Source organism: Rana temporaria, chromosome 3 (genome assembly GCF_905171775.1).
Source record: "Rana temporaria chromosome 3, aRanTem1.1, whole genome shotgun sequence".
Classification (NCBI taxonomy): Eukaryota; Metazoa; Chordata; class Amphibia; order Anura; family Ranidae; genus Rana; species Rana temporaria.
The window spans coordinates 263,790,310-263,814,621 of NC_053491.1; positions in this window are offsets into that span (position 1 = coordinate 263,790,310).

Consider the following 24,312-nt stretch of genomic DNA (forward strand, 5'->3'; position numbering starts at 1 on the left):
TCAATGTGAAGTATGACAAGAACCGCACACACATGAGGTAAATTGTGACTTATGAACCACCACCACCAACACCCTATAATTAGAGGCTTACCAGAGCGTAAAATAAACCAGCATGTGGCTAAAACCCTAGCCAGGGCCTTTGAAAAATCCTGGGCGTAATTAGTATGTCCTAGAATCCTCCGATGTGTATATCAGTGGAACATGAAAGGAATAACAGGACCCACATAGTGAAGTAGTTACCAGTAATTCATTTAATAAATAAAAGGTTCACTTACAAAATCGCAAATAGATAAAAGCAGAAAAAAGCCGCCGGCTCAATCAAACGCCCGTCCACTCGGAACGACACGTCTTGCGTCAACACGCTACCTTCCCATGATGTACAGGAGAGAAGTGTGGAGGGTATGATGAGGGCAGTATGTACAGGAGAGGAATTGGAATGAAAGATAGTTGGGAGTATGTACAGAGAGGATTTGGAGTAAGTTGTTACAATGTACAAAGAATGTGTATGACAGTGACAGTATGTAAAGCTGTGAGGTATCACATGGCTAATTACAGAGAATGATGGAATAAGTATCAGTAGCACAGGAGAGGGTGTGGAATATGGGCAATATGTACAGAAGAGTTGATGGTATGACAGTGGGCGGTATTACAGAGAGGTGTGACGTATTATGTGGCAGTATGCACAGATGAGTGTATACAGCCGCACTATATACAAAAGAGGATTTATGAATTGCTAATTACAGAGAGGAGTTGGAGGTATACAGTGGCAATATTTACAGGAAGGATGTTGACGTATATACTGAGCATATGTACATAGATGTTGCGAAGGTAACATGAGCAGTGTGTACAGAGAAGAGTGTGGAGTATATGACATGGGCATGACTGCGTAGTGTTAAGTGCCATACATTAAATTACGCCAATTAAGCAGAGACCAGCCATAGCCGATCTATGTATGGCTAGCTGCTTTTACCTATTAACCGACTTGAGTACAACCAGCCTGTCAGGATTTCCCAAAACAATCAGTGCTGCCAGCTATAGTTAGCAACACTGACCATTGTATTCACTGGCAGAACACAATAACACTGCAGGAGGATTTCCCCATCAGCAGGTGAGAGTGTGTGTGGGGACGAGCTGGGAGAGATACTAATCAGTGGCTGGGTAGACACTGGCTAGTATCAGGCCAGATACACACAGGTTACATACGCCACGATCATTAGAGTGAGAGCAATAATTCTTCCAACAGACCTCCTCTGTAACTCTAAACATTAACCTGTAAAAAAATGTAAAGCATTGCTTAGTATAGAAAAAAAATTGTGCTAACTTTAGTGTTTTTTTTTATGAATGAAAAAAAAAAACACATTTGAAAAATTGCTGTGCAAATACTGTGTAACATAAAAAGTTGCAAAGACCACCATTTTAGTTCATAGGGTGTCTTATAAAACAATATATATATAATGTTTTGGGGTTCTGAGCAATTTTCTAGCAAAAAAATGATGATTTTTCATGTAGGAGAGAAGTGTCAGAATTTGTCTGGTGGTAAGGGTTAATTACCATAATAAGTAATAGACAAATAAGTATTATAAGTACTGTGATCCCCTTATGCCCTGTATAGGGTTGAGCGACGGACTTTGTTTTTTTTTTGGACCCGACCCGAACCCGAACAATTTGCTGAAAGTTCGGTCCGTGTTCGGCAATGTAATGGCGGCTACAGGGCAGCCAATCGCCATTTGTTTTTGCTACTGTGACTAAGAAGTCAGCACAGCCATGCCTACTAATGCATGGCTGTGATTGGCCAGTGCAGCATGTGACCCATCATGTGATCCAGACTCTATATAAGCTAGAGGGACATAGCACAGCTTGTCACTCTGCTTTAGATAGGGTAGGGAAAGGCTGCTACTAATTTGATCTGAGGGAGAGATTTAGATAGGAGTCAGACTGTCCTGCTACAGAAATCATATTACACCAGCGCTGCATAGGTTCCTGTGAGATACTCTGCATTAGATACTTTAGGTAAGGTCCAGATTGTTCTTATAGGGACAGAAATATATAGGAGTCAGTCCTGCTTCAGAAATCATATTACACCAGCGCTGCTATGTTCCTGTGAGATACTCTGCATTAGATAGTTTAAGGAAAGGTTCCAGATTGTTCTTATAGGTAGAGAAATATATAGGAGTCAGTCCTGCTTCACAAAATTGAATATTTTCATGTGAGATACTCTGCATATTACACCACACTGGCCTAGGTCTTTGTGAGATACTCTCATATTACACCAGCACTGCCTAGATTCCTGTGAGATACTCTGCTTATTACACCAGCACTGCCTAGTTCCTGTGAGATACTCTGCATATTACACCAGCACTGCCTAGGTTTCCTGTGAGATACTCTGCATATTACACCACATTGCATATTTCCTGTGAGATACTCTGCATTAGATAGTTTAAGGAAAGGTTCCAGATTGTTTCTTATAGGAGAGAAATATATAGGAGTCAGTCCTGCTTCACAAAATTGAATATTTTCATGTGAGATACTCTGCATATTACACCAGCACTGCCTAGGTTATTGTGAGATACTCTGCATATTACACCAGCACTGCTAGATTCCTGTGAGATACTCTGCATATTACACCAGCACTGCCTAGGTTCCTGTGAGATACTCTGCATATTACACCAGCACTGCCTAGGTTCCTGTGAGATACTCTGCATTAGATAGTTTAGGGAAAGGTTCCAGATTGTTCTTATAGGGAGAAGAATATATAGGATCATCCTGCTTCACAAATCAAATTGCAGCAGCATTGCATATGTTCCTGTGAAATACTCTGCATATTACACCAGCACTGCATATGTTATTGTGAGATACACCCTTTATATACTTTTCTTCTATTGTGCTATTCAAAAAACATCCATTTAGGGGGAAAAAACTTTTTTTGCAGTGTTTCTTCCAGTGTTTGCAGTGTTTCCTCCATATCTGTACGTGTGAGATAAACACTTTAGCCAGTGTTCTTCTATTGTTCTATTCGAAAATCACCCATTTAGGGCAAAAATGTATATTTTGCAGTGTTTCCTCCAGTTTTTGCAGTGTTTCCTCCATATCTGTACGTGTGAGATAAACCCTAACCCTAACACTGACCTCGTCCTCCTAGGTCAAGATTTGTTTTTTTTATGGTTATTTTAAGTTATTTCCCTATCCAAATTTATTTGCAGAGTACTTGCCCTGCTCTTACCAACATTTGCTGCCATTTGCAGCCTCTAGCCCTTCCATTAGGTTTTTTAGAGACATTTTAGTAGTCAAAGTCCGGTCAAGTTCGGGTCAAGTTCGGGTCCCGAACCCGGACTTTTTTCCGAATTCGGCCGAACCCGTCGAACCCGAACATCCAGGTGTCCGCTCAACTCTAGCCCTGTACACACGATCGGCAGTTTTTATCGGACGAACCGATCGTGTGTGGGCCCCATAATTTTTTTTCCCATCTGTGAAAAAAAATAGAACCGTTTTAAAATTTTCTGATGGTAAAAAACCGATAGAAAAAAACGATTGTCTGTGGGGAAATCCATCGGTCAAAAATCCATGCATGCTCAGAATCAAGTCGACGCATGCTCGAAGCATTGAACTTCATTTTTCTCTGCACGTCGTTTTGTTTTACGTCATTGCGTTTGAAACGATCGATTTTTAACTGATGGGTGTAGGCATGACTGATGAAAGTCAGCTTCATCGGATATCTGATGATAAAATCCATCGGTCCGTTTTCATCGGATGAACCGATCGTGTGTACGTGGCATAAATCTGCTGCAGAGTGTCAGCTTGTACTTAAACTGGCCACTCTGTATGTAGCTTCTGACAGGCTGTGCAAGCAGTCCCATATCTCCAGAACCATAAATGATAGCAGCCCTATATTTGAACCAATGGTGGGGTAGGTCTTCAGCTACCTAACTCTCAAATTAGGGGTCTCATGTGGGTCGCCGAGCTACAACCCTCGAAGTCGATCTTTTTTTTTATTCTTTTTTTTAGAAAGGGCCTGGAGCTGCAGCTCCAATAGCCCCTATGTTAATCCGGCCCTGGGGGGCCCATGTAAACTTTTGCATCGGGCCCACAAGCTTCAAGTACAAATGTAAGAGAGGATCAACTAAATAAATATATTTTAAATAAATCCCATCAACATTTAATTTTTTTTAGATATTTGAAAAAAAGCACACCTTTGTTTTGTTTTTTAGCATTTGACCCGTCTGAGTATTTGATCCCTATGTTCCATAAAGTATGTAGTGCCTCCATTCTCCAACCACCTATGTCCTGTAGTGGCATATGGGTTGGATGATGAAACCATGATGTGCAGAGGGGGACAATCTTGGAGGTGTCAAATGATACTGACAGTGCACATAGCTCCCAACTGTCCTTGATTTCAAAGCGACGGTCCCTGATTTGGAGCAATGTCCCTCTGTCCATCTTTCCTCCTCATTTGTCCCTCATTTTTGTCTGATCCATATAGTTGTATATAAAATGCACTTTTATTTGAAAAAAGTGTTTCCAGCTTTAGGGGATGTAATACTGAAGGAACCATGTACCATATTTGGTGGAATTGCAAGAACGTGAGGAAGTTCTGGATACATACCTATAATTTTATATATTCTCTAACCACGGTGAATCTCGTCAAATCGCCAATAGATGCACTCTTAGGTCGCCAGGTGGAGGGCACATCAAAACCAGTGAAGAGATGTATTACATTTATATTTATTGCAGCTAGAATTACAGTACTATTGCTAAATCCTGGAAATCCCCTTTAATTCCATTTTACCTATTGAAGACCAAGCTGTCTTGGATAATGGTCAATGAACGTTTATCAGCAATCAAAGATGATAAAATTGTTAATTGTTATCTAACACCCAATTAATATTTTTATTTTTGTTCTAGAAGCTCTTCTTTTAGATTGGAGTACACCCCCCCCTCCTCTTTTTTTTATTCATTTGTTTATTTTTCTCTCACTTTAAAATTAATCCTGTTACTACTGAATTGGTCCTTAAAACTATAAATAGATTTAGTGCTATGTTTTTAGTCTAACTTGTATTATAATATAACGGCCTCGTGTAACAACCGAAGAAACTCAAAAACAAACTTTTCTTTGAAATATGATTGTATATTTGTTTTATTGCAATACAAGACATAATTTGTTGCACCTTTATACTACAAAACTTTAATAAAAACATTGAAATACAAAAAGTGTTTCCCAATGCTAAACTTTTCTTCCACATTCTAAATTGCTGCATGTGTACATTTTAAAAGCCAATATAGAGGAATAGTATGGTAAACAAAAGCCCTTGTGGATTTCATTAAGCTTTTTGGGGGTTAATTCTCCTTTAACCACTTAGGGGCCGCCGCACAACGATATATGTCGTCAAAATGGCACGGCTGGGCACAAGGGCGTACATAGCCCATTCTTGGGTCGCACAGCACGCCGCCAGCAGCGCACTCGTGACCGGGTCCTCTCCTCCGTGACCGTCCCTGCGGGAACAGCAATCGGGTCACAGAGAGGAAGAACGGGGGCAGGTAATTGTAAACAAACCTATCTCGTTCTTCCTAGTGTGGCTGTCACTGATCGTGTGTTCCCTGTGTTAGGGAACGAAGATCAGTGACATCACATGCACAGCCACGTCCCCCCACAGTAAGAACACTCCCTTAGCACACACTTAACCCCTACAGCGCCCCCTTCTGGTTAACCCCTTCACTGCCAGTGTCATTTTCACAGTAATCAGTGCATTTTTATAGCACTTTTCGCTGTGAAAATGACAATGGTCCCAAAAATGTGTCAAAAATGTCTGATGTGTCCGCCATAATGTTGCAGTCACGAAAAAAAATCGCTGATCGCTGCCATTATTAGTAATAAAAAAAATATTAATAAAAATGCAATAAAACTATCCCCTATATTGTAAATGCAATACATTTTGTGTATACAGGGGGGAACTAATGCGCAAAACCAAACTAACCATGGGCAACTAAACTATATAGATTAAAATTAATAAAATATTTAAATAGCAGCAGCCACTACTAAAACGGTGCTCACGCACCAAATGAGATATGTAAAACGGGCAGTGTAATGGCGCTTGCTAGTGGGGAGTTGCAATAATAAAGTGCAATTAACGACGCACAGCAACATATTAATAATAATCAATATACAATATAAGCGTGTTCCACTCTTGAAAGCCCTTCATAACATCCACAGCTAGGGTGTAAAGGTAGGAACAGTGTGATAATTGGTAAAAATAAAAGCTACAATGGATTTATAAAATCATTGAATGGGTGGGACTCAATTACAATCCCAATAGACTCCAGTGCTGTCACCAAGAACAAACAAAAATTGGTGAAAAAAGTGAATAGTGATGACCTAAAAAAATCCAAACACAAAATGGGACTCCTCTGTGTTTGGAGATAAAAATTGAAACCAATGTGTTCCGAAAAATTATGTGCAAAATGAACATAAATAAATAAATGTATACTGTTCAAGCATTTTATCAATAAATATGGAAAAAAATGTGAATGAATGAATAAATGAATAGTTCAAATTGATAAAGTGTTCGAAGTGAATAAACACTTATTAAGAGCAAAAATCAATAAATAAATAGTTCAAATAGGGTGAAGTGTTCAAAGTAAATTCCAAACTTGATGAAAAATATTCCAAACGTGCAATGAATAATGTGTAAAGAGTAAAATTATTAAGGTGCTTATTTCCACAGTTTCCCAAAGGTGTAGAAAGTTGCTGCAATCACCGCACTATCCTCCAGTGTAGCTGTGCAGGCACAAGATAGGAAATACTAGCCTCTCACCTCAGAACAGGTCAAGTAAGCCTGTTAATCTATGGATGAAGCCCAGCAGCACACACTCTGAGTCCAGGAAAGCTCTATTTGCTCCGATCCTCTAGACCTCCGTTACATCCAGATCTCTCTCAATAAAAATAGAAGGCAGGCTCCATAGTGCAGTATATCAAATTAGGTTTAATAAATGAAATAGTAGCACTCACATTTACAGTAGGCTGTGAACAGCATGCAGATTCTTCCAGCGAATGTTAAAAGATGGGCAGCAGATCTCCGCTCTCGGCCGCGAGCGGAGATGACGTCACCAGCGGCACTTCCCGGTCACCTGACGCGTTGCGTTGCGTAGCAGTACAACGCTACTTAATCATAGGTATGTATACATACCTATACATTTTGTGCAAACCAATCAATAACCACTTATTGTGATTTTTTTTACCAAAAATATGTAGAAGAATACGTATCGGCCTAAACTGAGGGAAAACATTTTTTGCGGAATTTTATTACTAACAAAAACTAAAAAGTATAGCATTTTTTTCCAGATTTTCGCTCTATTTCTGTTTATAGCGCAAACAATAAAAACCGCAGAGGTGATCATATACCACCAAAAGAAAGCTCTATCTGTGTGAAAAAAAGGATGCCAATTTTGTTTGGGAGCCACGTGGCACGACCGCGCAATTGTCAGTTAAAGCGACGCAGTGCAGAATCACAAAAAGGGGCCAGGTCCTTAACCTGCATATTGGTTTAGGTCTTAACCGGTTAAGGGGGTGTGGCAGGGGGCGTGTCCCACTCCTTTATACATTTGATGGTAGGTGTCCCTTATTCCCATCTCAAAATGTTGGGAGGTATGGGTGCACTATGCTGCAGTGCTGGAATGGAGGGGAGGTAAATATAGTAACATGGACTGCCAGAGGAACTAATGCTCCGTACACACCATCACTTTATGTGATGAAAAAAACAACATTTTCTGTAAAGTAAAAAATGACGTTTTTGAAACTTCAATTTTCAAAGACGAAGTTGCCTACACACCATTGTTTTTCTCACAATGTTCTAGCAAAGCGAGGTTACGTTCCACCACGTTTTTTCCATTGAAGCTCACTTCATAAGTAGCTTCTGGGCATGCGCGGGTGAAAAAACGTTGTTTTAAACGACGTTTTTTGCTACACACAGTCAATTTCTGTGAAGTAAAAGTTGACGTTTTGAAAAACGACACATAAAATTGAAGCATGCTTCAATTTTTTTTGGTCATTTTTTAGAAGACATAAAACGACGTTTTCCCCCACACACGGTCAATTAAAGTGACGTTTTTAAAAACGTCATTTTTTTCATCACATAAAGTGATGGTGTGTACGGGGCATAATAGAGGGAACTTTGATCTTACATTTTTAAACCTGACATCATTGGTTCTATGCGTAATTATATGTGTACACAGGGATAACCATATTTACTCATTACATACACATGCTTTGCTTCTTGAGGAGAGATTATCTCACGGATAAGGTCTGTGTGAGTGACTGCAAAAGACTCCCCAAATCTCAGTCTCAGGAACTCAGATAACCACCCAATGACCAGTTTTACTCATAGCAAGAAGGATGAGTTTTTCTTACTCAAAATTATAAAATTATTTGGTAATTCTGAGATATGCTGACTTAGAATATAATTGCAGGTTACAGTGTACTGTACTTCTACTCTGGAAAAACTTTCTAAAACAGCCACATAAAGGTACATCCAGGCACCTGCATGCATGCTTTGTATATTTTCAGAGCACACCTATTGGCCAGAAAATCTTAAAGGTCCTGCCACGCTTTGTGGCAAGTAGGGAAGTGAAAGGAGCAGAAAGGTGTAGGCCACAACAGCAAACCTTCCAACTTTTTTGAGATGGGAATGAGGGACACCTATTAAAATGTTTTTTTTTTTTTATTTCTTATTGAATGGGAATAAAATGAAAAATATTGAACATACAGGTTATATGTACATTTTAACAGGTTCACAGAATTCTAAGCATAACAGTGACATAACAATGGAGCTATAAATCTTGTAATTAGACAATAGTAATCTACAAGCCAATTTTTATACGTTTAAAGGCATAGAAAATTCAGTAGAGACAGCTCAAACATTACGTATAGGCACGAGTCTTAAGTTTACTTGAAGTAGCGTTTTGTTATATAGATTTACCGTAATTTGTATAGGGATTGGGAGTCTAGGTGGGGAAGGAGGGACACAGGGGGAAAAAAAAGGGGGGGAATGATCTGGAAGGCCATAATCTATGCGTATAGTAGGAAGAGCGGTATAGCCATCTACCTCAGTCTTCCCTGTATTGGGGTTTGGGTTGCTACAATTTAAAAGCTTTGTATTCTGGGGAGTTTTTAAACTCTAGCCAGTTGTACCATGTCGCGATGAATTTAGTAATCTTTTCCTGAGATATACTAATGACTTATTCAATTCTTTTGATGTTATTTATTGTGCGAAACCACTCTTTCTTTGTTGGTGCATCAGTTGACCGCCAGTTGCAAGGGATACAATGTCTGGCAGCATTTATCATGAACACCGTGAGAGATTTCAAATATCTCCTCTTGGGGATTGGGCTATGGTGTAATAAGTACTGTGCTGGTTCAAGTCTAATATCGTCTGAGGTGATTGAAGTAATAGTATTATGAACCATTTTCCAGAAGGATTGAATTTGTGGGCAGGACCACCATATGTTAAGCATCGAGCCAGAAATTTGGGGTGAAAGTTTATGGAGCAGAGTGGAAGTTCTGTACCATCTAGGTATAATTTTAAAGCCACACTCCTGGGTAGCAACATTAAAAGAGCCCTTGTAGGCATGCATAAAGATGGTTTCCCACTCTGACTGATATGTTCATGCTTAGGTCTTTTTTCCTATGCCAGACATGATGCACTGGAGAAATCCGCTGCGGCCTCAAATAGTGAGTTATACAATATAGAAATGGTGTGTCTTTGTGGTTGATAGGTTTTTGGGAATTTCTATTCCTAAGTAGGTAATAGAATCCTCAGCCCAAGTGAAGGGAAAGTTTTTTCTACAAAGATCTAGCTCATCCGGGGTTAACGTAATATTTAACACATTTGATTTTGAATGGTTAATTTTTAAGTTAGATATTGCTTGGAATTGTTCTAAATCTTGAATTAGATTAGGTAAGGATATATGAGGATCTGAAAGAAAAAGAAGCATATCATCCGCGAATGCAGCTACCTTATACATTTTTTCGTTTATCTGGATTCCCTTAATATCTGTTTTTTTCTGATTTTATTTAATAAAGGTTCTAGTGTGAGCACATACAATAAGGGGGAAAGGGGTCATCCCTGTCTCATTCCATTTCGTAGTTTGAAAGCGTCCGACAGGTGGCCATTGACACGCACTTTTGCAACCAGGTTCCGATAGAGAACTTTTATATATGATCTCATTAGAGGTAGGATACCAATATGATTTAATACGGCGTCAATATAGTACCAGGCCACCCATCAAACGCCTTATCTGTGTCAAGTGACAAAAAGAATCTTTTTAACTTTTTGAAAGTAATCCAATGATATATGTTCAGTTCTTTGAATGTATTGTCACGTCCCTCTCTACCTGGGATAAATCCCACTTGATCAAGGGAGATGAGGGAGGGTAGCAATGGGATAAGTCTGTTTGCTAATATTTTGGCGTATATCTTAACATCAACGTTAATAAGGGAAATTGGCCTATAATTCGTAACTTGGGTAGGATCCTTTCCTTCCTTGGGTATTACAGATATGCGGGCTTCTAATAACTGGGCTGGTGGGTTTTATTTTGAGTGAAGGGGTTGGAAAGTTTTTAGAAATCTGGGTTTTAATATGTCTGTAAAGGTTTTGTAATAAAGCAGGGGTAGACCGTCCGGACCTGGGGCTTTTCCTACTTTCATGTCTTTAATGGCTTTGTCAAAATCATATTCCAATAAGGGCGTTTCTAGGTCTTTTGCTATGTTTTCTGCTATTTTTGGTGGGCTATATTTTTGTAAAAATTCCTGAATGAGTTGGGTTCTTTTCTCTGTATTGTGGGGACATTTCGAGTTAGAAGGTATATTATACAGAGTTTGATAGTAAAGTTCAAATTGCTTAGCTATCTCTTCATTAGAGGAGTGTATTTTGCCTTTATTGTCTCTGATTTGGTGTATTGTGGCCGCAACTTTTTGATCTTGGCTTTTGCTAATAGTTTACCGCTTTTGTCACCTTGTTCTTAATATATTTTGTGGCGCAGTATGTACTGTCTTTTTGTTTTTAAGCTTAATATTTCAGACAGGGTTAATCTAGCATTTGTCAGTTCTTCCAAGGTATTTGCTGCAATAGTGTGTTTATGTGCTGCCTGCAATGTATGTATTTGGGCGAGCAAGGATTTAATCCTCGACTGCTGTTCTTTTTTCTGTCTGGCTAGCTTGGCAATAAATTCTCCGCTTATTACACTTTTATGTGCTTCCCACTGGGTAAGGGGTGAAGTGTCCCCATTTTCATTCTGTGAAAAGTATTCTTTCAGTATATCGTTAAAGAGTTGAATATGCATGTGGTCTTTCAGGGTAGATGAATTGAGTCTTCATGTTTTTGTTTTGGTGATTTGGTCTGGGAATGATAATGTCATAGTAATTGGGTGGTGGTCAGATATCAACATAGATTCAATCGTGGCATTTTTCAGTAATTTTTTTTTTGTCTTAATTTTTCTTTATTGTTTTCCAAAAATCAGTATTTTTCATGTTTACTCTCAAACATACAAAATGTACATAATACACATAACAGGGTAAACAAGGAACGGTACTAACCATAGTATACATACAATAAATTAACCTATCTCTTCCCACCCCCTCCCTCCACCCTCCCTCCCCCCCACTACTACCCCCTACTACCTCTCCTCACCCCTTGCCTGTCTCGCCCCCCCTGATACGGCTATTGTATCCCAATTTTCCTATGCCAGTTAGGGGCATACAATTAAGGAAGAAAGAGGGGTCAGAGGGAGCAGGAGGGAGTAGCCTCTTTCAGATCTCCAGCTCAAAAATCATTTTTAAAGGGGGGTCACGATTCAGTCCGTCCTATTTTTGGTGTATATTAGACTATTAAGGATTTTCTATCTTCTATCGTTGGGGGAGGTCGCTGTTCGTATCGGCCTTCTATCTCTAAGGAGGAAATCCTGTGTCTCTCAACCAGGGTCCCCACACTTTTTCAAACCTTTTACGGTTCCCTTGTTTAATAAAGGTCACTCTCTCACTCTCTATCAACATGTTAATATTTCAATCCAATTCCTGACAGATGGAGGGCCTTGCGCCTGCCATCGCTGTGCGATTAATTTGCGTGCCTGAAATAGGCCTTGCAATACGCCTTCCAATGTTCCCGATGGGACTCTATGGTCTTCTGTGTCTCCGAGGAGACAGGTTCTAGCGTCTGGCTCTAGAGATGTCTTAAAGATATTATTGAGTTTGTTGATGACCTCTGTCCAATACCTGAAGAGCTTGGGACATCTCCAGAACATATGGACAAGGTCACCTGTAGCCTTACATCTAGGGCATTCATCTCTCCGTTTCCAGCCTAGTTGAAACATGTTTTTCGGAGTGTACTAGACCCGGTGTATTAAGAATAGGTGAGACAGTCTCTGTGCTGGGGCAATAGATACTAGGACCCCTCTGTTTAAGATCCTACTCCACTGCTCTTGCGTTATCAACCCCAGGTCTCGTTCCCATTTTTCTCTACTCCTGAGCATACCTGATTTATTTATGGCCATGGCCCCCAGTTTATCGTATAGTTCTGAGATTAACCCTTTCGTTGTATTATTTTGGGCTATTTTATTGAGGATGGGGGTCTGGATTCTGTCTAACGAATGGGTCTTATACTGAGACTGGATGGCATGCCTAATCTGGAGATATTTAAAGAAAGTTTTATTTGGGATATTGAATTCTTGTCTCAGATCCGAGAATGACTTCATAGCGTCTCCCTCGTACAGATGGACTTATCGTGTAATTCCCTGTCTCTCCCAGGTATTGCATTTTCCCACGCCCTCCACTTCTGGGAGATTTTTGTTGTTCCAAAGGGGGGTAAACTCAGTTACTCCCGAGTATCCCAATAGAGCCTTTGTTGTCTTCCACACCTTATAGAGTAAATTTATGGTCGGGCACTTGTGGGCAAATGAGTTCGCCTCTAGGACTTCTGCCAGTATTTTATGCGGGGCCCCTACTAGCATTAGTTTAAAGCAATCCTTTCTTGAATCTGGGATTCCACACCCTACAATATGTTGTAACTGAGACGCCAGGAAATAGATTCTCGGATGTGGGACCGCCATCCCTCCCTCCCCAACCGGGAGCTGCATGGTCTGTAACCCGATCCTGGCCTGTCCTCCTTTCCACATTAATTCACGAAACAGTGTTTCCACTCTTTTGAACCATGTTTGGTTCACCCAAATCGGAGAATTGTGGAGGACGTATAATATCTGGGGAAGCCAGATCATTTTGATTAAATTGCATCTCCCAGCTACAGAGAGAGGGAGGCGGCTCCAAACATCTTTCTTTTGCTTCAACTTTAGGAGTAATGGGGCTATGTTTGTACTAATATACTCTCTGACATCTTGGGTAATCCAAATCCCCAAGTATTTGAATGTGGTTAGGATTTTTAACTGGGGCATCTCGGCTAACGTCTGACCTCGTAGTGTGTCTATCGGAAGCAAAGCCGACTTATCCCAGTTAACCATCAGTCCTGAGAACTTGCCAAACTCCCTGACCATTTGGATCACTGGGGCCAACGAGTTATTAACCACTTACCCCCCGGACCATATTGCTGCCCAAAGTACTTTTTGCGATTCGGGACTGCGTCGCTTTAACAGACAATTGCGCGGTCGTGCGACGTGGCTCCCAAACAAAATTGGCGTCCTTTTTTTCCCACAAATAGAGATTTCTTTTGGTGGTATTTGATCACCTCTGCGTTTTTTATTTTTTGCGCTATAAACAAAAATAGAGCGACAATTTTGAAAAAAATGAATATTTTTTACTTTTTGCTGTAATAAATTTCCCCCAAAAATATATAAAAAAACATTTTTTTTCCTCAGTTTAGGCCGATACGTATTCTTCTACATATTTTTCGTAAAAAAAAAAAAATCGCAATAAGCGTTTATTGATTGGTTTGCGCAAAAGTTATAGCGTTTACAAAATAGGGGGTATTTTTTTGTCATTTTAATTAATATATATTTTTTACTAGTAATGGCGGCGATCAGCATTTTTTTTCGGTATTGCGACATTATGGCGGACACTTCAGACACTTTTGACACATTTTTGGGACCATTGGCATTTTTATAGCGATCAGTGCTATAAAAATGCATTGGATTACTATAAAAATGCCACTGGCAGTGAAGGGGTTAACACTAGGGGGCGGGGAAGGGGTTAAGTATGCCTGGGTGTGTTCTTACTGTGGGGGGGGGTGTGGCCTCACTAGGGGAAACACTGATCTTCTGTTCATACATTGTATGAACAGAAGATCAGCATTTCCCCTGCTGACAGGACCGAGAGCTGTGTGTTTACACACACAGCTCCCGGTCCCCGCTCTGTACCGAGCGATCACGTGTGCCCGGCGGCGATCGCGCCCGCCGGGCACACGCACGGGAGTCGTGGGCGAGCGGGGGGCGCGCGAGCGCGCCTCCGGCGGCGCGCGCGCGCCCCTAGTGGCGGCTGAGAGGGAGGACGTTATACTAGGTGCTCTCGCCCAGCCGAGCCGACCTGCCGACGTAGAACGGCGGTGCGCGGTCGGCTAGTGGTTAACGTCACCTATAAAGAAGAGGATATCGTCCGCAAACAGCGCTATCCTATCTTCCTCTAAGCCCCTTTTGAATCCCTGGATGTCTTTCTTGAGCCTGGTTTTGATAGCTAAGGGTTCCATAGCCAATGCGAACAGGAGTGGGGACAGGGGACACCCCTGTCTCGTTCCCCTCTCCAGTTCAAATAGGTCTGAAACTTCGCCATTGATCTTGATTTTTGCACGTGGCTTATTGTATAGGAGCTTGACCCACCTAATAAAGGACGGGCCGAACCCAAAACCTTCTAATACCCTCCATAGGTAAGTCCACTCCAGGCTGTCGAATGCCTTGGCAGCATCCAAGGCCAGCAATGCCCTAGGGCCCTCATTGTCATTAGGGACCTGTATGTTTAAAAAGACCCTTCTTATATTAAGGCTTGTTGATCTATTTGGGATAAATCCTGACTGGTCAGGGTGAATAAGGCTCTCAATGCACCCTTTTAGGCGAGTTGCAAGAACTTTTGCAAGGATTTTTACGTCCGTGCAGAGTAGATGAATTGAGTCTCCATGTTTTTGTTTTGGTGATTTGGTCTGGGAATGATAATGTCATAGTACATAGTTACAAAGTTAGTCAGGTTTAAAAAAGACACAAGTCCATCCAGTTCAACCACAAAAAATAAACAAACAAAATAAAAAACACAGTACAATCCCATTCACCCAACTCCATACCCACAGTTGATCCAGAGGAAGGCAAAAAACCCCAGCATAGCATGATTCAATTTGCTACAGCAGGGGAAAAAATTCCTTCCTGATCCCCCGAGAGGCAATCGGATTTACCCTGGATCAACTTTACCTACAAATCTTAGTACTCAATTATTTTATGTACATTTAGGAAAGTATCCAGGCCTTTCTTAAAGCAATCTACTGAGCTGGCCAGAACCACCTCTGGAGGGAGTCTGTTCCACATTTTCACAGCTCTTAGTGTGAAGAAACCTTTCCGTATTTGGAGGTGAAATCTCTTTTCTTCTAGACGTAAAGAGTGCCCCCTTGTCCTCAGTGTTGATCGTAAAGTGAATAACTCAACACCAAATCCACTGTATGGACCTCTTATATATTTGTACATGTTGATCATATCCCCCCTTATTCTCCTCTTCTCAAGAGTGAATAAATTCAGTTCCTCTAATCTTTCCTCATAGCTGAGCTCCTCCATGCCTCTTATCAGTTTGGTTGCCCTTCTCTGCGCTTTATCCAGTTCTCCGATATCCTTTTTGAGAACTGGTGCCCAAAACTGAACTGCATATTCCAGATGAGGTCTTACTAATGATTTGTACAGGGGCAAAATTATATCTCTGTCTCTGGAGTCCATACCTCTCTTAACCACTTAACAACCGCCCTATAGACTAAATACGTCTACAAGGCGGTTGCTTAACTCTGGGAGGGCGTCAATGTACGTCCTCCCAGAATCGCACTCCCGCACGCCCTGTGGGGCGCGCACACGGGAATCTCCGTGACCGCCGGGTCCTCCGGACCCGGCTGATCACGGATCACGGTAAGTCGCCGCTGATAGCGGCGGTTTACCACGTGATCGCTCCGTCCAATGACGGAGCGATCACTAGTAAATAAACCGGCGTTGTGTGATGACGCCGGTTCCTTCCTCTCCTCTCTGTACCGAACGGTACAGTGTGAGAGAGGAGAGGGGAGAGAGCGGAAGCAGCAGCAGCTGCTGCTGCGGGCTGGATCTGTGACACATGCAGTCACAGATCCAGCCATCCATCCCTCCCTGTGCAATACTCTGCAATGCCCCCATACTCCGCAATACTCGGCAATGCCCCGCAATACTCCGCAATGCCCCGCAATGCCCCGCAATACACCGCAATACCCCGCAATACCCCGCAATAATCCACAATACCCCACAATACCCCACAATACCCCACAATACCCTGCAACGTCGTCTATGGGGATTTTTAAGTAGCGAAGTTTGGCGCCATTCCACGAGCGTGTGCAATTTTGAAGGGTGACATGTTAGGTATCTATTTACTCGGCGTAACTTCATCTTTCACATTTATGCAAAAGAATGAAGAAAAAAATACAAAATTTGCCAAATTTTATAACAGAAACAAAGAATTTTTTTTTTTTTTACAGAATTTTCAGTCTTTTTTCTCTTATAGCGCAAAAAATAAAAAAAAACAGTGATTAAATACCACCAAAAGAAAGCTCTATTTGTGTGAAAAAAAGGACGAAAATTTCATTTGAGTACAATGTTGTATGACTGAGTAATTGTCATTCAAATTGTGAGAGCACCGAAAGCTGAAAATTGGTCTGGTTATTAAGTGGGTTTACGTGCCCAGTGGTCAAGTGGTTAATACAAGAAAGGACTTTGCTCACTTTGGAAACCGCAGCTTGGCATTGCATGTTATTATTGAGCTTATGATCTACCAAGACCCCCAGATCCTTCTCCACTACAGATCCCCCCAGTTGTACTCCCCCTAGCATGTATGATGCATGCATATTCTTATTCCCTAAGTGCATAACTTTACATTTATCAACATTAAACCTCATCTGCCACTCAGTCGCCCAATTAGACAGAGCATTGAGGTCGGCTTGTAAATTGGCGACATCCTGCAAGGACGTTATTCCACTGCATAGCTATCAGGACACGTACTTACCGAGACCGAGATGCTGCGGACGGCTCACCTTTGCGAACTGGCGCTAACCTTCCTCCGAGGGTGGAAACAGAGAGATGGAAGCACCAGAAGGCACCGGCACCGGAGGGTAGCTGGGTAGTAGCCGAGGTGAAGATCACAAGTGTGGGATCCGGAACCACAGGATACGTTAGAAGCCGGAAGCCAATGCAAAGTCAATCAGGAGCAGGAATAAGGAAGTCCAAGAAGCAAGCCAGGTTCAGGGAATGGAGACAGCAGCAAGTCCGAGATTCAAGCCGGGATCAGGGTTCACAGAGAGAAGCGAGTCCAAAGTCCAGAGCCGGGGTCAGGGGTAAGAGAAGGCAGCAATCCGATAAACGAGCCGAGGTCAGGTATCTAGTCAAGCAATCAGGTAATCCAGGTCAAGAGGTTAGTTCAAGGGATAAAGCACATACAGGAACTGATGACAAACCAGCAATTAGCAAAGGGGAAGGGGCTGGCTTAAATAGGCCGCACTGGCCACTGATTGGTCCACAGAAGTTCAGGTTCAGGACCAGGTTCCAACGGACAGCACACAGAATAGCACTGAGTAGTGGCTCAGAGACAAAAGAGCTGGACCTGCAATGGAGAGATCCTGGGTTCGATTCCACCCAGGACCAACTGGGGAAAGAGACCGTGGAAGGTCTGTGCCCTGACAATAGCTTGGTGTCATCTGCAAAGACAGAAATGTTACTTTTGATCTCAGACCCAATATCATTTATAAATATATTGAAAAGTAAGGGTCCCAGCACTGAACCTTGGGGTACTCCACTGATAACATTGGACCATTCAGAGTAAGAATCATTAACCACGACTCTCTGAATTCTGTCTTCCAGCCAGTTTTCTATCCATTTACAAACTGATATATCCAATCCTGTAGACCTTACCTTACACATGAGCCGTGTGTGCGGAACTGTATTGAACGCTTTTGCAAAATCCAAGTATACCACGTCCACAGCCACGCCTCTGTCCAGGGTTTTACTTACCTCTTCATAAAAGGAAATCAGGTTTGTCTGACAACTTCTGTCTTTCATGAATCCATGCTGTCTGCTGCTTAAATAGTTTTTTTTTCCAGCAAGAACTCATCCATGTGGTCTTTTATTAAACGTTCCAGTATCTTCCCAACTATAGAAGTTAGACTAACAGGTCTATAGTTACTTGGTAAAGACTTTGTTCCCTTTTTAAATATGGGCACCACATTGGCCCTGCGCAGTAATTGGGTGGTGGTCAGATATCAACATAGATTCAATCGTGGCATTTTTCAGTAATTTTAGGTCTGTTTGGAATAGAAAGAAGTAGTCTATCCAAGAGTATTTTTGGCAGACTGCTGAAAAGATTGTGCAGTCTTTGGCTTGAGGATTTACAGTTCTACAGGAGTCATGTAGCATTAATTCTTGCAGTTGAAGTTTAATTTGTTTCAATGCTCTATAAGGCAAGCTCGATGTTCCGTTTGAGGTGTCCAAAATAGGACTAAGGGGGACATTAAAGTCACCACCTAGTATGAATATACCTGTAGAAAAAGGTGGATAGTAAGCTTTTTATTTTACGAAAGAACGCTACCTGTTTTGTATTGGGGGCATATTTGTTTGCAATATTGATCGGGTGTGATCTGAGTTTCCCTTTGAGAAATATATACCTAGCATCTAGCATAGTGTCGTGTATTTGAAATGGGGTGCGCTTCGCTATTAGTACTGAGACTCCTTTTGTTTTCCCTTCAGGATTGGTTGCGTGAAATGCTAATGGAAATCTTTTGTCATTAAATCTTGGTGTCTTGTCTGATTTAAAGTGAGTTTCTTGAATACATATTATGTCAGCTTTCTGTTTGTGACAATCATTAAGGAGTTTCGTTTTTTTTTTTTAAGGAATATTCAGGCCTTTTTCGTTTACAGAGAGTAGTTTAAGTAACAATGGGGTAGAATGAGGGCTATCAGGTGGCATGTTGGTAATCTAGTATGTACCTTAAGAGCTAAAAAATTAAGCAATTGAACCGAGGTTTTCTTTTGATTACTATGAGTGAGTACGAGAGCTGGGGACAAACACAAAAAAAATATACAAGGAAATGGGAGGGAAAGGGGGGGTCAGGGTATTCCGGGAGTAGATACAGACCTGCAAGCCTACTCAAATAATACAACCCGGTGGAGTCAAATGGTGAGGAAAATGTCACCCCTTGTGTGGGTTCGGGGTCTAAACGAGTCAAGGTAGAAGAGCTGTATTAATATATTGACAATATTTGAGAAGAGCAATACAGGCCAATTAAATATGCCCTATTACACTTCTAAAAACCTTCTATGTATGAAATATACGAGCATTACGGAGCGGCTATCTTAATATAGCATATAACAAACTCAAGCTTAAGCATAATGGATATCTAGGGTAAGGCATCAAATTAAATCTGGGGTGTTTAGTAATATACACGTGTAGGGAGAATTTGCGTTAGTAAAGGGAGATAGTATCTTTTGCCACTCAAGAATGAATTTCAGTTTACAAATAGTACACATCTGTGTCAATTCAAATATCTATTTGAACTATGTATAATGGTCACTAGAGGGTGCCATTGAATAAGGTACAGACAAACAGCACATACTAACTGATAACGAAAGAATAGTCTTATAAAACAAGTTCTAACTAGGGATGAGCTAAACACCCCCCCCCCCCCGTTCGGTTCGCACCAGAACCTTTGAACGGACCGAGCGTTCGTGCGAACATTTAGAACCCCATTGACGTCTATGGGACTCGAACGTTCGAATTCAAAAGTGCTCATTTTAAAGCCTAATATGCAAGTTATTGTCGTAAAACCTATTTGAGAACCCAGTTCTTGCCCCAGGGAACATGTATCAATGGAAAAAAAGTTTTAAAAACAGTAGTTTTTTCAGAACCAGTGATTTTAATGATGCTTAAATAAAAAAATATTAAAAATGAAAAATTCCTTTAAATATTGTACCTGCTGGGTGTCTATAATATGCCTGTGAACATTTCTTTGAGAACCCGGGTCTTGCCAGAGGGAACATGTATCAATGGGAAAAAAGTTTTAAAAACGGTCGTTTTTTTCAGGACTCCTGAAAAAAATACAGTTTTTAAAACTTTTTTTCCATTGATACATGTTCCCTCGGGCAAGACCCGGGTTCTCAAAGACGTTTTCACAGGCATACTATAGACACCCAGCAGATACAATATTTAAAGGATTTTTTTTATTATTTAAGCATCATTAAAATCACTGCTCCAGGAGCAGTGATTTTAATGATGCTTAAATAAAAAAAAAAAAAAAAATGAAAAATTCCTTTAAATATTGTACCTGCTGGGTGTCTATAGTATGCCTGTGAAGTGGCACATGTTTAGAACTGTCCCTGAACAAAATGGGATTACTATAAGAAAAAAGTAATTTAAAACTGCTTGCGGCTTTAATGTAATGTCTGGTCCCTGCAATGTGGATGAAAATCATTGCGAAAAAATAGCACAGACACAGACAGTACACACACCACGTAGCTTTAGGTGCAAACTACAGAGCACACGGCCAGTACACACCAAGTAGCTTTAGGTGCAAACTACAGAGGACACAGGCAATAAACCACATAAGAATACTGCAGCTAACACAATCACCTGCCTGCCAGTAAATTAGGAAGAACTGAACAACACCTGGGATGTATATATATCCTCTACACACTGTAACATTAACTGACTAGCCTGCCTGCTCTATCTATCTGCAAAAAATGACACTCTCTCGGTCTCTCTCTGTTCTCTCTAACACCTAGGGATCAAACAAACCCGTAAACTTTCTAACTTTTCTTTTCCCAAAGAAACTAGCGATAATGTGGTTAGGCTTCAAATATGTAAAGAAGCGAGGCCAATATTGTTATTGTTGATGCGGCTATAGTGAATTTATACCGTTTAGATGGTACTACAAATCCCCCTCTACTTTAGGAGATTTTACAAAGGGAGAGAGAACAGGTATAGCATATGGCCTTGTATAATGGATCGCCATTGTCTCACCTAAAGAAAGTATTGTCTTCTTATACTATATATAGATTGTGCCCACTTAGTATAATAAACAACTATAGGTAATAAACTTTAGTAGTGGGTCTTAGCAGTATGCTCTATAACTGGAACCATCTTCTTAGATTTTATAACTTCTTTAACCTTATATTATAAACTATAGGAAAATGGTCTAGGATGTGCTGAGTATTTAATTATCAAGCATTGGTCTAAAATATTATCCCTCACCTATCTCCCCCCCCCCCCCAAACCAAACCCCTTAAAGCGGAGTTCCGGCCACAATTTCACTTTTTAAATATAAATACCCCTGTAATACACAAGCTTAATGTATTCTAGTAAAGTTAGTCTGTAAACTAAGGTCCATTTTGTTAGGTTGTTACAGCATTTAGACACTTTATAAAATAGAAATTGACTGGGGCCATCTTAAGTGTGGGCATCATGAAGCCAGACTGTATGACCTCCTGGATTTCAGCCTTGCAGATCTCGCACATGCTCAGTGCTGCACAAGCAGTGTAATAGGTTTCAGATCAGGTTTCAGCACCTGTACTGTCCAAGTCACATGATTCTTCGAGACTGGGGAGTGCACAGACTCCTGGAAAGTTACACCCACTACATTCCCAGGAGTCTGTGCGGTGTAGGTTAGGAAGCTTAAGCACCTAGGTGCAGGAAGAGGGAAGATTAACTATTCTGCCTAGCAACAACACTTTGAAGGCATCTAAAAAAAAAAAATGTTTTCTTAAAGGACTAATGACATTTTTTTAAAACTACTGATGTAATGTTATATTTATGGGTGGAACTCCACTTTAAGACACGAAACATACACAGAGACATGTAAAGTATCTATGCATCCAAAGCAGGTAGACATAGAGGAACCTCTGCGATTCAAGACTAATTAGTATCGGTCACCTATGGGATCAAGAATCGCACCACCACCTCCCTACGCACTTACGAGATAGGTCATAAAGTCCAAAAGAAATACTTACAACTATTTAACCGACCAGTCAGATAAATAACAGGCAACTTCAAAATAATGCAACTGCAAAGTCATAGTTCCGTAGGAGGATAAGTTGTCTTGAGAGTCGTGCATTTTTCTTTTTGTCTGTAGCTCAGCGCATACCTGCAATTGGAAAAAATGAAAAGAGGGAAACAGAGAAACTAAAATATAAGAAAGGGGGAGAGGGGGGAGAAATAAAAAATAAAAAAAATAAAATAAAAAATAGTCACTATTATGAATGGATTATCTTTGTCATCCTAGCCAGGATAGGGTTACAGCAGTAACATGAAGTTGTCTTCAGATGGTGGTTTGTTTATAGGCGTCAAGTGGTTAACTGCGTTAAGATGTGGGCTGACTTTTCAAGTGTCCATTTGATCAGGATGATCCATACGATCTCTGCGTCTTGGCGGAGATAAGTCAGGGCTTCCTTGCGCTGCTCCTCTCCTGTTGTTTTGGGACGAGGGCGATCTACGACGTCGGTCTCTGGTTCTCTGGGATCTCGGAGTGTAATTGTTGGTTACTTCGATACAGTTTTCGTTTACCATGAAGGAGTTGTACCATTCAGGAACTGCAACAACTGGGATGTTCAGGGCTTCACAAAACGAACAAAGTTCATCTGGTGTGCGAAGTCGTGCAGTGTGGCCCCTCCAGGTAGCTGAGAGACAGAATGGAAACTTCCATCTGTATGGGATGCCTCTAGCTCTCAGTTGTTCTAAAAGTGGTCGTAGGGCTCTGCGTTGCTATAAGGTAATATTAGAAAGATCGGTTTTATCTCATTGCCAGGGCTCAAAATTTCAAGTCCTGAGCTACTAGCCAGGCCTCAAGAGTTACTCGCCACCAGTTGCCCCACCTAATTCATACACTGCCCTGTGCCTAATTGCACCCGTAAACACGCCCTCGTAGATTATCTCATGGAATGACAATGTTTTATGCAGAATCACGTTACAAAATTAAATATTACCAACAACAACTTTAACAAAATGGGACAGGGCACTGGGGGCAGACCAGAGGGACAGGGCACTGGGGGCAGACCAGAGGGACAGGGCACTGGGGGCAGACCAGATGGACAGGGCACTAGAACTGGGTCTCTTCCCCATTCTCTTGCTGTCTCCTCTGCAACTCCCATCCATCCTCTCTCTCTCTCCCATTCATCTCATGTGTGTGCGGCTCCACGTTTGAATGTCCCCACTTCCCCCTTTTATTCAGGCTGGCAGAGGAGAGGAGCTGCAGCACAGTGGGAGGGAGTACAATCCAGCGCTGAGATCCACACAACTGCACAGCCATTGACACCATAGCACAGCGCACACTGACAGCGCACAGCACACATTGAGACCAGTCTGTTCACAGTGCTCAGGCTAAACTGTTGGACACTTAAATAGAGAAGGAGAAGAAAACTGCATAAAATAGCTGCCGCTCTCATGTCAGGGCAACTTTCAGTGAGCGCTGCACCGGAGTGGTAATTTTTGCAGTCCTCCACCTCACTCATTACTTTCTGCTCTCCAGCTAAATTGGTCGGGCCCAGGGGAGGGGGGCAGGCTCAGAGAGGTCATACTGTTAGGTCCCATGGCTTAATGAGAATTGTAAGGAGAGCACCTGTGTACTGCTCTGCCTGTGCGCGGCTCACCAGACTACTTTTCCCGAGCATGCACCTTTCCTCTTTGGCTGCCAATCTCATCGGGACTCTAAGTGAAGGCACAGATTGGAGGGAGATTGGTCATGCAGCCCTGTCATCACTCGCCCCCAGCTTAAATCCACTCACCAAATGCTAGTAGGCGAGTGGAAATTTTGAGGGCTGTCATTGCCATTAAAAATGATCCTGTTTTTCTCTCTCGCTTTCTTGAGGATAGCTTCTTTCAATGGGAAATTCACTAGGCAACATACAAAATCTCTGGGTGGTTTGTTATCTCTTCCCCTAGGCCTGAGGGCCCCATGAATCCTCTCAAATTCAATGGGGGATTCAGGGGGTCTATCCAGTAGATCGTTAAATATCTGTGTAGCAGTTTGTTCCCCAGGGTTTTGGTCAGTATTTTCAGGGACACCCCTTATTCTAATGTTGTGGCACCTTCAACAGTTGTCCAAGTCCTCTAAATGATGATTAAAATTGATTAGATGAGAAAGA